Here is a 12417-nt window from a genome sequence, read left to right on the forward strand (position 1 = left end):
TGGAGAAACGGATAGACTAGATTTTGTTTATGACCTGTGACATATGAGGATTATGTTTATTATTATTATGGACTAACCATCCACATTATTTGAATTATTGAGTATCCCTGGGACGGTTCTACCTCTTGGATATTCACTGTTATATATCCCTTATAAGCCCTTTATGTGGTGTCGCTCAGACGCCCGACTGCGGCATGCTTGTTGTTTAATTATTCCTTATAAGCCCTTTATGTGGTGTCGCTCAGACGCCTGACTGCGGCATGTTTGTCCTTCATTTATCCTTTATAAGCCCTTTATGTGGCGTCGCTCAGACGCCCGACTGCGGCATATTTGTCATTTATTTATCCTTTATAAGCCCTTTATGTGGCGTCGCTCAGATGCCCGACTGCGGCATGCTTGTTATTTACTTATTCATATTAAGCCCTTTATGTGGTGTCACTCAGACGCCCGACTGCGGCATTGTTAAATTTATTTGCACCTTTTCGAGGAGTCATTTCAGACACTCGATCAGTGCATTCTATTTCTACTCCCGTATTGCATGTTCACACTTTTCCTGCATGCGTGCATCACGGACTTCGTTTATTTTGTGACAGACGTTATCATCATAAAAATATTTTTCGGAGCATGTTTTGATATATTATACCCGTGTTCTTAATGTTTGCGAGTACATTCAAACGTACTCACTGGCTTGTCCCTGGCTATTGTCTTGGCCAGATTTCGCGCATGGAGATAGCATTGCGATGACAGCCCCGGAACCCATGTAAAGGTGATAGCAGCCTCGCGAAGATAGGAGTTATCCTGGTCAGCTGTTCTTGTGGGAAATGGAGTCCCATAGACGCAGACGTACCACAAACCGCTTCCGCCATCAACCGCTAGAAACCAAGTGCTGTACTCCTAGGCCACAATGGTCTTGTACTACATATTTTGTACTTTGCTTGGATTCTTGTATCAAGTGGGTGCCTCATCAGCTAACAGTAATCCTGGGGCTGGTGAGCACAAAGGCCGTTTTCTGGGAAATTAATATCCCAAAAAACCGGTCGTGACACCCGGCAGATATGATATCTTTGAAAAAGCCAACCACGGAGCATGAGCCGGTAATGAAATTTAAGTTCGCTGATGAAACTAAACTTGTTGACTTTGTTCCAGGTGACTCATCTCAACAATTCAGCATCAGTGCCAATTTGGAACCAAAATAGGAAGGCGCGCTCATCGAGTTCATCCGTGAGAACAGGGACATCTTTGCATGGAAACCTTCTGACATGCCGGGTGTACCTAGAGAACTCGCTGAGCACACTCTCAATATTGATCTGAAGTTTAAGCTAGTCAGGCAATTCCTCCGGCGGTTTAATGAGGAGAGGCGGAAAGCCATTGGTGAGGAGGTAGCCCGGCTCTTGGCGGCCGGGTTTATCGTTGAAGTTTTTCATCCAGAATGGTTAGCTAACCCGGTGCTCGTGCTCAAGAAGAACGGCACCTGGCAGATGTGTGTGGACTACACGGACTTAAACAAGGCTTGTCCGGCTGATCCTTTCGCTCTCCCCCGTATTGATCAAATCATTGATGCTACGGCGGGTTGTGAGCGCTTAAGCTTTTTGGATGCTTATTCTGGATACCATCAGATTAAAATGGCGGTTAAGGACCAGGAGAAGACAGCGTTCATCACTCCTTTTGGAGCCTTCTGTTATGTATCTATGCCTTTTGGGCTCAAGAGTGCACAGGCGACTTACCAGCGTTGCGTGCAGAATTGTCTTCATAGCCAGATTGGGCGCAATGTTCATGCTTATGTGGATGATATTGTAGTTAAATCCAGGGGGAAAGAGACCTTGATAGATGATTTGAGAGAAACCTTTGATAATCTCCGGGTCTACAAGATGATGCTTAACCAGGCCAAGTGTGTTTTTGGTGTTCCTGCAGGCAAGCTCTTGGGCTTTCTGGTTTCTCACAGAGGCATTGAAGCTAACCCGGAAAAGATCAAGGCAATCACCTCTCTGGCTAAGCCGGCGTGTATAAACGACGTCCAGCGTCTGGCGGGTCGCATCGCTGCGTTAAGCCGGTTTATAAGCCGTTTGGGTGAAAAGGCCATGCCGCTATACCAGTTGATGAAGAAAACAGATGACTTTGTGTGGAATGATGCTGCCAATACTGCTTTTGAGGATTTGAAGAGACAGCTGGCTGAGCCCCCAGTTCTTGCTGCTCCTGTTGACAAGGAGCCATTATTGCTGTATGTAGCTGCAAACACTCGATCCGTCAGTGTGGCTGTGGTGGTGGAGAGAAAGGAAGAGTGTAAAGAGTATCCCGTTCAGCGGCCGGTTTATTGCATCAGTGAAGTGCTCATTGAGTCCAAGCAACGGTATCCACATTGGCAGAAGCTTGTTTATGGGGTATTCATGGCAAGCCGGAAGCTTAAGCATTATTTCCAGGGTCACCCTATTACTGTGGTTAGTTCTGCTCCCCTAGGAGATATCATCCAAAACAGAGAAGCCACAGGGAGAGTGGCTAAGTGGGCTATAGAACTTGGGCCTCGTGGTCTGAAATACGTGCCACGAACTGCTATCAAATCTCAAGCTTTGGTGGATTTCATCAATGATTGGACAGAGTTGCAGGTGCCTGAAGCGAAACCAGATAATACATACTGGACTATACACTTCGATGGGTCTAGATAATTGGAGGGCTCGGGGGCTGGAGTTGTATTAGCTTCCCCTCGAGGTGACAAGTTTTGCTATGAGCTACGGTTGATGTTTCCCTGTACTAACAATGCAGCTGAGTACGAGGCCTTGCTCCATGGTCTTCGGATGGCTAAGGAGATGAGCTTCAGCCGGGTAAGGTGCTTTGGCGACTCGGAGTTAGTGGCTCAACAAGTGTCAGGCAAGTGGGATTCCAAGGACCCTCTCATGGCGGCTTATCGCCGCGAAGTTGATGCCATTGCAGGACACTTTCAGGGTCACCAAGTAGAGCACATTGATCGCAGGAAGAACGAGGCGGCCGATGCATTAAGCTGGCTGGGCTCTCAGCGAAAGCCGGTGCCGCCTAATACTTTCTTGGACATCTTGCATAATCCTTCTGTTAAGTTGCCTACAGAGGAAGACTTGGCTGTCCCTGACCCGGAGGCACAGTTGGTGGCGACTCTCCACATTACCCCAGACTGGTCAATACCATACTTGGCTTACATGACCCGGGGAGAATTGCCTGAGGATGAAACTTTGGCCAGAAAAGTAACCCGGTGGTCTAAGTCAATGATCGTTATCAATGGCGGGCTACATCGTCGCAGTGTTACTGGAACTTTCCAGCGTTGTGTTTCCCCTGAGGAGGGTCAAGAGATCTTACGTGAAATTCATGAAGGGGATTGTGGCCATCATGCCGGCTCAAAGTCCCTTGTGGCCAAGGCTTTTCGTCATGGTTTTTATTGGCTGACGGCTCATGCTAATGCGGAGGACTTGGTCAGTAAATGTGATGGTTGTCAGAGGTTCTCGCGACGGGCTCATGTGCCGGCTCAGGAGCTGAGGATGATTCCAATTACTTGGCCATTTGCGGTCTGGAGGCTTGATATGGTTGGGCCTTTTAAAAGGTCCAAGGATAAGAAGACCCACCTCTTGGTGGCAGTTGACAAGTTCACAAAGTGGATTGAGGCAGAGCCAGTCAGTAAGTGTGACGCAGCCACAGCGGTTCATTTCATGAAGAGGGTGATATTTCGGTTTGGTTTTCCACACAGCATTATAACTGACAATGGTACCAATCTATCTAAAGGCGCCATGGAGGAGTTTTGTCAACATGAGCATATTCGACTTGATGTTTCATCAGTGGCTCACCCTCAATCCAATGGTCAAGCTGAGAGAGCTAATCAGGAGATCTTGAAGGGTATCAAGCCCCGGCTTTTGGTTCCTTTGCAACGGACGCCGGGTTGTTGGGTGGAGGAGTTACCCTCCGTGTTATGGAGCATCAATACTACCCCTAACAGCTCTACGGGTTACACGCCTTTCTTCATGGTTTATGGAGCGGAAGCAGTCCTCCCTAGCGACATCCGTCATGACTCGCCTCGAGTGGCGGCTTATGTTGAGCCGGATAATGAGCGGGCGCGCCAAGATGCTCTTGACTTGTTGGACGAACAGCATGATGTAGCAGCAGCTCGCTCGGCGATTTACCAACAAGACTTGCGGCGTTATCACAGCCGCCGGGTTAAGTCCCGAGTCTTCCAGGAAGGTGATCTGGTGCTCCGGCTCATCCAAGATCAAACAGATGCACACAAGTTATCCCCGCCTTGGGAAGGGCCCTTTGTGGTCAGCAAGAACTTGCACAACGGGTCATACTACCTTATTGATGTTCGTGAGCACAAAGATTCACGCAAATCGGAGGAAGAGACCCGTCGGCCGTGGAACATAGCTCAGCTTCGGCCTTATTACACTTGAGCCACCGGCTCTTAAAATGTACATATTTCTATAGCCATGTATATATTATGATAAATAATAAAGCAGGACCTCTGTCCTTTTCTCCTCCAAAGGTAAACGTGTTGTTTCCATTACAACATCACATGGTCACTTGGAGGTGGATCCGGCTTATGATCGTATTCGAATCTAGCCCTTAACAATATGATCACTTGGGGGCTTCCTGTTCAAACATAGGTCGTATTCGAACCAAAGAGAACATAGCTGTCGATACCCACTTGATTGGCAAATTGCCGAGCTCATTGGGGAGTTTTCCTTGATCACATTTGAATCATTGCTCAACCCCCTTTGGGAAACCGACGTGGATCATATTCGAATCAGCGTCGTTAAACAACTCTTAAGGTCATTTGGGGGCTTCCTGTTCAAACATAGGTCGTATTCGAACCAAAGAGAACATAGCTGTCGGTACCCTCTTGATTGGCAACACCAAAGCCACTGGGGGCTATATGATCGTATTCGAATCTTAGCTTAACCCCTTTGGGACGGTTCTCTGGTCGTATTCGAACCAGAAGCCCCTAAGTTTTGATCTTTTAATTTGCAACAAGTTCTTTTGATTATATCAACCAATGTGCAAGGGCAGTTCTTACTCTGCCGGCTTAAATCTGATCAACAATGTTGATAGCACACAATAAGCATTGCTGATGCTGTTGAGTCGGAATTGAGTTATCAACCTCATTATCTGGGTTACATAAGCCGGAAGTATACTTGAAGGCTGGCAGGTATGCTCTTATGGTCATCTCAAAGATATAGTTGAAAGCCGGTTTTTTGTGACCTTGATTTATATTCCGGGTTATATGTAAAACATGTGATTCTCCATGCGGTAAGCCGCCTAGAGACTTGGGATTTTTTTCCTGTGCAGGACAATTAAAGATAGCTCTTTAAGCTTAAGGAAAGTAAATGATTAAATGTAACCCGGAGGAATATAAAGAAACAGCTTCAATGGAGTTAACCATTCAACACGTGCACGATGGCACGGCAAAATTAAGTGTTTGTCCTACTCTATTACAAGACTCCCCGAGTCCAAAAGGTGAGGCTTTGTTTTAAAGTGTAACCATGAGCCGCCCAAAAATCAAGGTGCTTGTTGGGTCGAAGCTTCCGGTTCATCCCTCTCCGCTCCTCCGGCTGATTCCATGACCTGGAAGGTTGATGATTTCCAGTCAATGCCGCTCAAAGCTTCAAATTGAGCCTCGTCACCAATTAACTCGGCCGGGTCAACTTCTGGGGCGAAGGTATGCTTATGAGTCGGAGGGATCAAGCTGATTGCTTCATAGCGTGGAGTGGGGATCCTCTGATTCTCCGCGTCATAGCCCGGCTGATACTTGGTAAGGTCGGTGTCATTCCCAATCAGGGTAGCCACCGGGCGCACGCTCTTCACACAGGCAGCAAAGTCTTTCTGATCAAAGGGGGTGCCGTCTTCCTTCAGGCTGGGGTATCCAAGAGCGTTGTCGGCCGGGTCTAGCTCCGGGAGAAAAGCCTTGGCCCGGCTCAGAGCAGCTATAGCTCCGGCTCTTGCAGAGGCCCGTCTTAGCTCTTGGAAGCGCTGAGGAAGAACGACAAGCCGCCTGAGTACGTCCGCCAGGTCAGTCGGAACTTCATTGGACAGGGCCACAACGGCTAAAGCACGTTGTGACCCGGTGTAGAGTTGCTCCACCAAGGTGTACACGGCCTTCAGCTTGGTCAGAACATTCTGATTAAGGTTGGAGCTTCGGGGACCTGTTTAACAAAGTCAGGTGAGCCGAATGGCAATGGTGGGACTTATAAGACATAAAGAATGTAAACTTGTTAAAATCTTGCAGAATGACTTACCGAAGATTGCGGAGACCATCTGTGACACATGGTGTTTTAAGCCGGAGAGTTCGGCGGTTCTCTCAGTCAGAGCCGCCTCCGCTTGTTCAGCCCGGCTGAGCAAGGCAGTTCTCTCCTCGGACCAAGTCTTTCTTTCTGTTTCGAATTTCTTCTTCAGCTTTTCCTGTGCAGCGACACTGAACTCAAATTTGGCATTGGCCTACGGGGTCTCAGTTTGCTGAGTCTTCAGGCATTTCTTTAGCTCAGAGATTTCAGATTCAAATTTCTTGCAGGCAGCCTGTACAAATTCCGAGTTACAGTGTGAGTGATTATCATGCAATGTTAAAGTCCCAAGCACTTTGCAAGCAAAGACACTTGGCACTTGGGGGCTAATGTATGCTGAAAGATTCTAGTCACAAGTGTCGGTTCATGAGAGTAAGTCCCAAGCACTTCGCAAGTAAAGATACTTGGCACTTGGGGGCTAATGTATAGACTTGATCAGTTGCTTGATTGACATAAGGTAAAGATGCGGTCTAACCCGGCCCTCGAGTGTTACTAAGTAAGCCGGAAATTAAGTCTACAACATATTCTGTCATAAGTAATAGACTTGGGGGCTAGCATGGCCAGAATAACTATGGAGTAAACAGGAAGAGTTGTACCTCAGATTTAATCTGGATTTGCTTGACCATATCAATCTCCAGGCCCCGGCTGTTGTGCACCTGATTAACATAACCAGAAACAATGTCTCCAATGCTCAAGTTAGTATAGTCAGTGATCTCCAATCTGGCCCTGCGGCGCTCCAGCAGTTCTTCTTTGGCAGAGCACCTGGCCAGCACAGTGGGTCTTCCCGGCTCAACATATTCAGTCCGGGTAATCACCACATCCGGGTCATCGGCCGGTTGAGCTGAGCTGGGAATCTCCGGGTTGTCAGAACCCACCACGGTTTGTTCTTCAATTGAAGCGGCGGTTTCTGGAGCTGGTGCAGATGGTGGCTCAGAGGCAGAGGCGTTGGGCTCAGTCAAGACCGGCTCTTCGACCGGTTTATTTTTCTTTGCCCTCTTGCTGAGTTTGGCTTGGGCACTGAAAGTCAAAAGGTTAGTACAGAAAGCATAAATAAGATAAGCACCAAATGAGATGATCATCATTACCCGGGTGCGGTCTTGAAAGCCGGCAGAGGCGTTGGGCTCAGTCAAGACCGGCTCTTCGACAGGTGAAGTTTCCTAATAGTTTGAATCAGAAGAATTGAGTGGTTGGCGAGTGATGCCCGCCAAAGGATGAAAAGGATATAAGTTGGAGATAACCTCGGTCCGGCGCTTTCTTGATGCTTCGGGTAAGCCGGAGGAGAGGTCTGCATCCTTGCTGGCCCGGGTTTGCCTCCGGCTCTCATGAATCCGTTGCTTCAAAAGAAATTGAGGATCTTGATAAGCTAAAGGATGCGAAAATCTTACTTTCCGGGTTACTCTTCGGACATTCAGCCTTGGCAAGGGATCCGAGTCGGAGGAAAGTATAGTTACCTCTTCAGTCACCGGGTTACTTGCTCCGGTGTCCTCCTGCTGATAATCAGTATTTATAAGGTGTTAAAGAACAAATGAAAAAACAAGAGAAGAGCTTAAGAATGAAGGGTTACCTCTGATTCGGAGGAGTCATCCAGCTGAAGCAGCTCTGAGGCGCTAGGCTTACTCCCCTTCTTGCAGGGAGCGGCTCTCCTGGCGGCTTTCTTAACCTTCCTGGCCTTCTTAGCGGCCTCATGGTCATACCTGACCTTCCAGAACTTGTCATCAGCCTGAAAACTACAACAAAGGTTTCTTGAGGTTAAGATAAAAATTGATAAATTGGAAAATAAGGTGCTCAGATCAGTAGCTTACCGCTGGAGCCGGGTTAGCCTTGCAGAAGGGACTTAAGCCTGTCCTCCCGCAGTCTGCTAAGCTCTCGTTCAAAAGGGACTTGGTCATGTCGTCAATGACGTCTTCAGGTAGGTCGTTGGGGCTGTGCCGCAGAGGATCATCCTTCCGGCCCGTGTAATCATACATTAAGCCGGGGCGGCGGCTCAAGGGAATCACCCGCCAAGAAATCCAGACCCGGACCAGATCAATGCCGTTGAGGCCATTTCCCAGGAGAGCCTTAATCTTGTTGATGGTGGGGATCAGTGGTTGACGCTCAGCTTGAGATAGTTTGTCTGGCAGGGGGTGATTTGGCTCTAGACGCAGGGCACGAAAGCCGGGCAGAGGGTTCTCGTCAGCCGGAGACGTATCCTGGCAGTAGAACCATGTCTGGTTCCAGTCCTTTGGGTGGCTTGGCGGCTCAGCATAAGGAAAGAGGCAATCTCTGCGTCGTTGAATGGAGATTCCGCCAAGTTCTAAGCTAGGCCCGTTGGCGCATTCATTCTGGCGGTTCAAGTAAAATAACTCCCTGAAGAGTAGCAGGCTGGGTTCCTCTCCAAGGTATACCTCACAAAGCACTTGAAAATTGCAAATGTTTGACACGAAATTGGGTCCGATGTCTTGAGGTCGCAGATCGAAAAAGTTCAGAACGTCTCTGAAGAATTTTGAGCCGGGAGGAGCAAAGCCCCGGCTCATGTGATCAGCAAATATCACAACCTCTCCGTCTTTTGGTTGAGGTCTTTCTTCGGACGGGTCAGGGGCACGATAGGACATGACCTCCTTTTTGGGTAGGTAACCCGTCTTCGCGAAATTAGCTAAAGTACCATCAGTAACATTGGATCTCATCCAGTTGCACGTAATGGGTGCCTTGGGAGCCTTGGGCGGCATTGTGAAAGACAAAAGCCTATGACAAAAGGAAATGTCCGGTTCAAATATAAGCCGGAGGAAGATTACAGTTCAGTATTCAAGTTGGCGGCTTATGAAGGGGCCTAATGACATATGGCTAATTGTGTCGGGTTATCTAAGCCGCTGTGGGCATCCTGAGTAATTCAAGTTGTTTAAAACTCTGTCACAAATGAGCTGGAAATTTCACAGCGCACGGCCTCTTTTAAGCCGGAGATATGAGCCGCCATAGTTAACAGATGCAATTTTTTGACTAAGTGTGGCACAAACAAGTTTCACAGATCGCAGTAATTATTTTGGATCAAACAATCGTCTGGCTCCGGCACGCGTCCGAGCTGACGAGGCGTTGGGGCGCCACGTTGGCTGGCTGCTGGGCTGGCGTGGTGGTGGAGCCTTCACGAAGACTTGCATGCCACCACCCAGGTGCTTGCTGAGTCGGTCGTGGAGGCCGCCCGTCGCCACGCAGGTGCCTGCTCAGCTGGTTCAGCTGGCAGCTGCATGGGGATGGCGGTGGAGCCTTGGCAGATGCGGGCCTGGACGTTGCCGTGTAAGCGTCTTCGGCAAGGGTCTTGCCGCGGCATTGCATTCTTCCCCGGCAAGCGTCTCGCCGGGGATCTCGTGGATTTCCTCGGCTAGGATCCCGCCGAGGACCGTCGTATTCTGGTCCTCATCTGATCTCATGTGTTCATGATCTTGACGAAGATATGCATGCCACCACAGAGGCGCCTCCCGAGCCTTGGTTCCAATGTAGTTGTTGGCGGTGTTTGGAACTCCTGGGCTCAAGGGTGGCTCGCCCTGCTGTTGTTGGGCAAGTTGCCCCGGCAAGGCTCTTGCTGGGGCCGCGGAGGTCGCCCTGGCAAGGGTCTTGCCGGGGGATTCCACCTTGCCCCTTTGCTCTTTGTGTCTTTGGTCTTGGCGTTGCCTTGTTTGTCTTGTGCTTAGGTTTCCCTCCTTCTTCCCTTCTCTGCCTTGTTAAGTGTGGCCGCGGGCGCGGCTCTGACTGCCCGTGCACAAGTAAAGGGGTTAAAAGGAGAGCCCCTATTTTTGTACACCGACAGGAGCCCCCGGGCCTGGGCCACACATAAGCGCGACACGTTGTTGGGCCAGGCCCAGAACGGTGCGCGGGCAGGCGGGGCAGATTTTTACCGCGGTAACTTTTCGCTCGCTTGCCCTTCCCCACGACCCGCGTTGAACGCTCGACATGGAGGGTCGTGCGTGACGTGGGGGTCATGCGTGGGGCGGTGTCCGCATGCATGCGTCACGTCGTAGTTAATGGGAAAAGAGGCGGCCCGCGCCTTCCCCTTAAAAAGGAATAACTGCGGGCGCCCTGCTCATTTACCCCCCTGCGTCTTCCCCAATCTCGCATCCGCCGTCCCCTTCTTCCTTCCTCTCAAGCTCTTGCCTTTGTTCGCCGCCATCGTGTCTTCGTCGCCCTTCCCTCTTCGCCTCTCACAGCCGCCATGGCACCCAAAACCAGTAAAGGCAAGGGAGTGGCCAAGGACGCCGGGGCGGAGGAGCCGCCGGAGAGCGAGTTGGCGGTACGGCAGATGCAGTACGCCTACTTCCCCATGACGGTCGACGCGGTCCACCTCCGGGACTACTTCAAGCATCTGTGGGGGTGCAAGACGGGGGGGGGGGGGACGAGACGACGGGGCACCCTACCACGCGCGTCATCCCTGCTGGTTTCGCGAAGGCCGGCCCAAATCGGTACCCATTCTTCGTCGACTACTTTTCTTGCGGCCTCTGCCCCCCTTCTCTAATTTCTTCAATGATGTCATGCACACCTACGGCTTCCACCTTCTGGATTTTACCCCAAACATCGTGGCGTGCATGGCTCTTTTTGCGCACCTCTGCGATGGCTTCGTCGGGGTGCATCCCAACACGGCGCTGTTCCGCCACTACTTCTTCCTTCGGATCCAAAAGGAGGGCGCCATTTCCGGTTGTGTCGCCTGGATCCCAAGGTCCCAGGGGACATACCCGGAGGGCGCTCAGAAAAAGAGGTGGGAGGAGTGGCGGGGCCGGTGGTGCTGGATTGAGGAGGAGGATCCACAAGAATTCTGCCAAGTTCGCCAGGCGCCGCCGGTTCGCAGAAACGACTGGAGCAATGTTGACGCCGACGACGTGAAGCTCACGGTCGCCACCACCAGGATTCTTCACCTCACCCATGAGATGATCGGGGCGGATTTCATCCGCCGCCGAATTGCCCCGCTGCACAAAAAGGGGAGGCCGACCTGGCTCTTCACGAATGCGGCTGACATCATGAGGCTCCGCCCCGGCCTCGACCACAACCTCACGGTGATGGGGCACGCCCACTTCTGCCAGCGGCGCTTCCAGCTCGACGTGAACCGCGACGGCAAGGTCGAGCGGTCCGGCAAGGCCGCGAAGGCCTCTGCGAATGCCGGCAAGATTGCCAAGGGGCCCTAGTTTGGGTTGCCGGCGGGGGTGGTCCCGCTGAGCAACAACTCGCGCCGAAACGACATCATCGCCATGATGCTGGAGTCCAACGCGCACGTCCTCGTCCCAAATTGGGCCGAGCCGCTGGAGGATCAAGTGCAGGCGTTCTTTGACACCTGGGAGGAGAAGTACGTCCGCAACGAGCCGCTGCTCGTTCAGGGCACCACTCGGGCGGAGCTGGCCTACATCACCGCCAGGGAGGCAGAGGCGGAGCTCGCCAAGGAGGCCGGCAGCGCCGACGGCGTGGAGGACAAGGCCACGGCAGCTGCAGAGGAAAAGGAGCTCGCCTAGTGGGCGGAATCCGCTGGGGAGGCCAGCTGCGCCGGCACTGAGGCCCCTCTCATTGAAGATGTGGTCGACGAGTCATCGTCGTCGTCGGAGGAGGAGGTTGTCGATCCTCCGGCCACGGCAAGAGGGCGAGTCCTGCGGCGGGCCACCTCTGGCGAGCCGGTCCGGCCCGGCAGGGCCGTACAACCGCGGCAAGCCCAGGAGGGGTCCATGCGTCAAATGAGGGCCGCGGCTGCGAAGAAGTTGGTGAAGGCCACGGTGGCGAAGAAGAAAGCAACTGCCTCTTCTTCGTCCAAGCGTGTCCAGACCCCACCTTCTTCCCCTCCTCCGGCAGACGTTGACGCGGAGGTCATCTTCGACTTCGGGTCCCTCAGCCCAAGGAGGAAGAGGAAGGCAGCAGAAGAGGAGGCCCAGAGGGTGAAGAGGGCCAGGTCCTCGGTGGGCAGCCAGCCCCCGGCAGGCACTTCCGGTACACCGCTGGTGGCGTTGAGCAGTCCGGACAGCAGCCCCCGGCACAGCCCCGAACGTAAGCTCATCACCCGCCTCTCGTCGACGTGTGTTAGGGGTATGATCCTTGGCGCTGACCTTGCTGTAACCGCAGGAGGAGGACAACAGCAGGAGGAGCCACTGAGGGCTACCCCCAACACGCCGCCCCCGTCGACCACGCCGCC

The sequence above is a fragment of the Triticum aestivum genome, chromosome 1D (assembly GCF_018294505.1).
Source record: "Triticum aestivum cultivar Chinese Spring chromosome 1D, IWGSC CS RefSeq v2.1, whole genome shotgun sequence".
NCBI classification, from domain to species: domain Eukaryota; kingdom Viridiplantae; phylum Streptophyta; class Magnoliopsida; order Poales; family Poaceae; genus Triticum; species Triticum aestivum.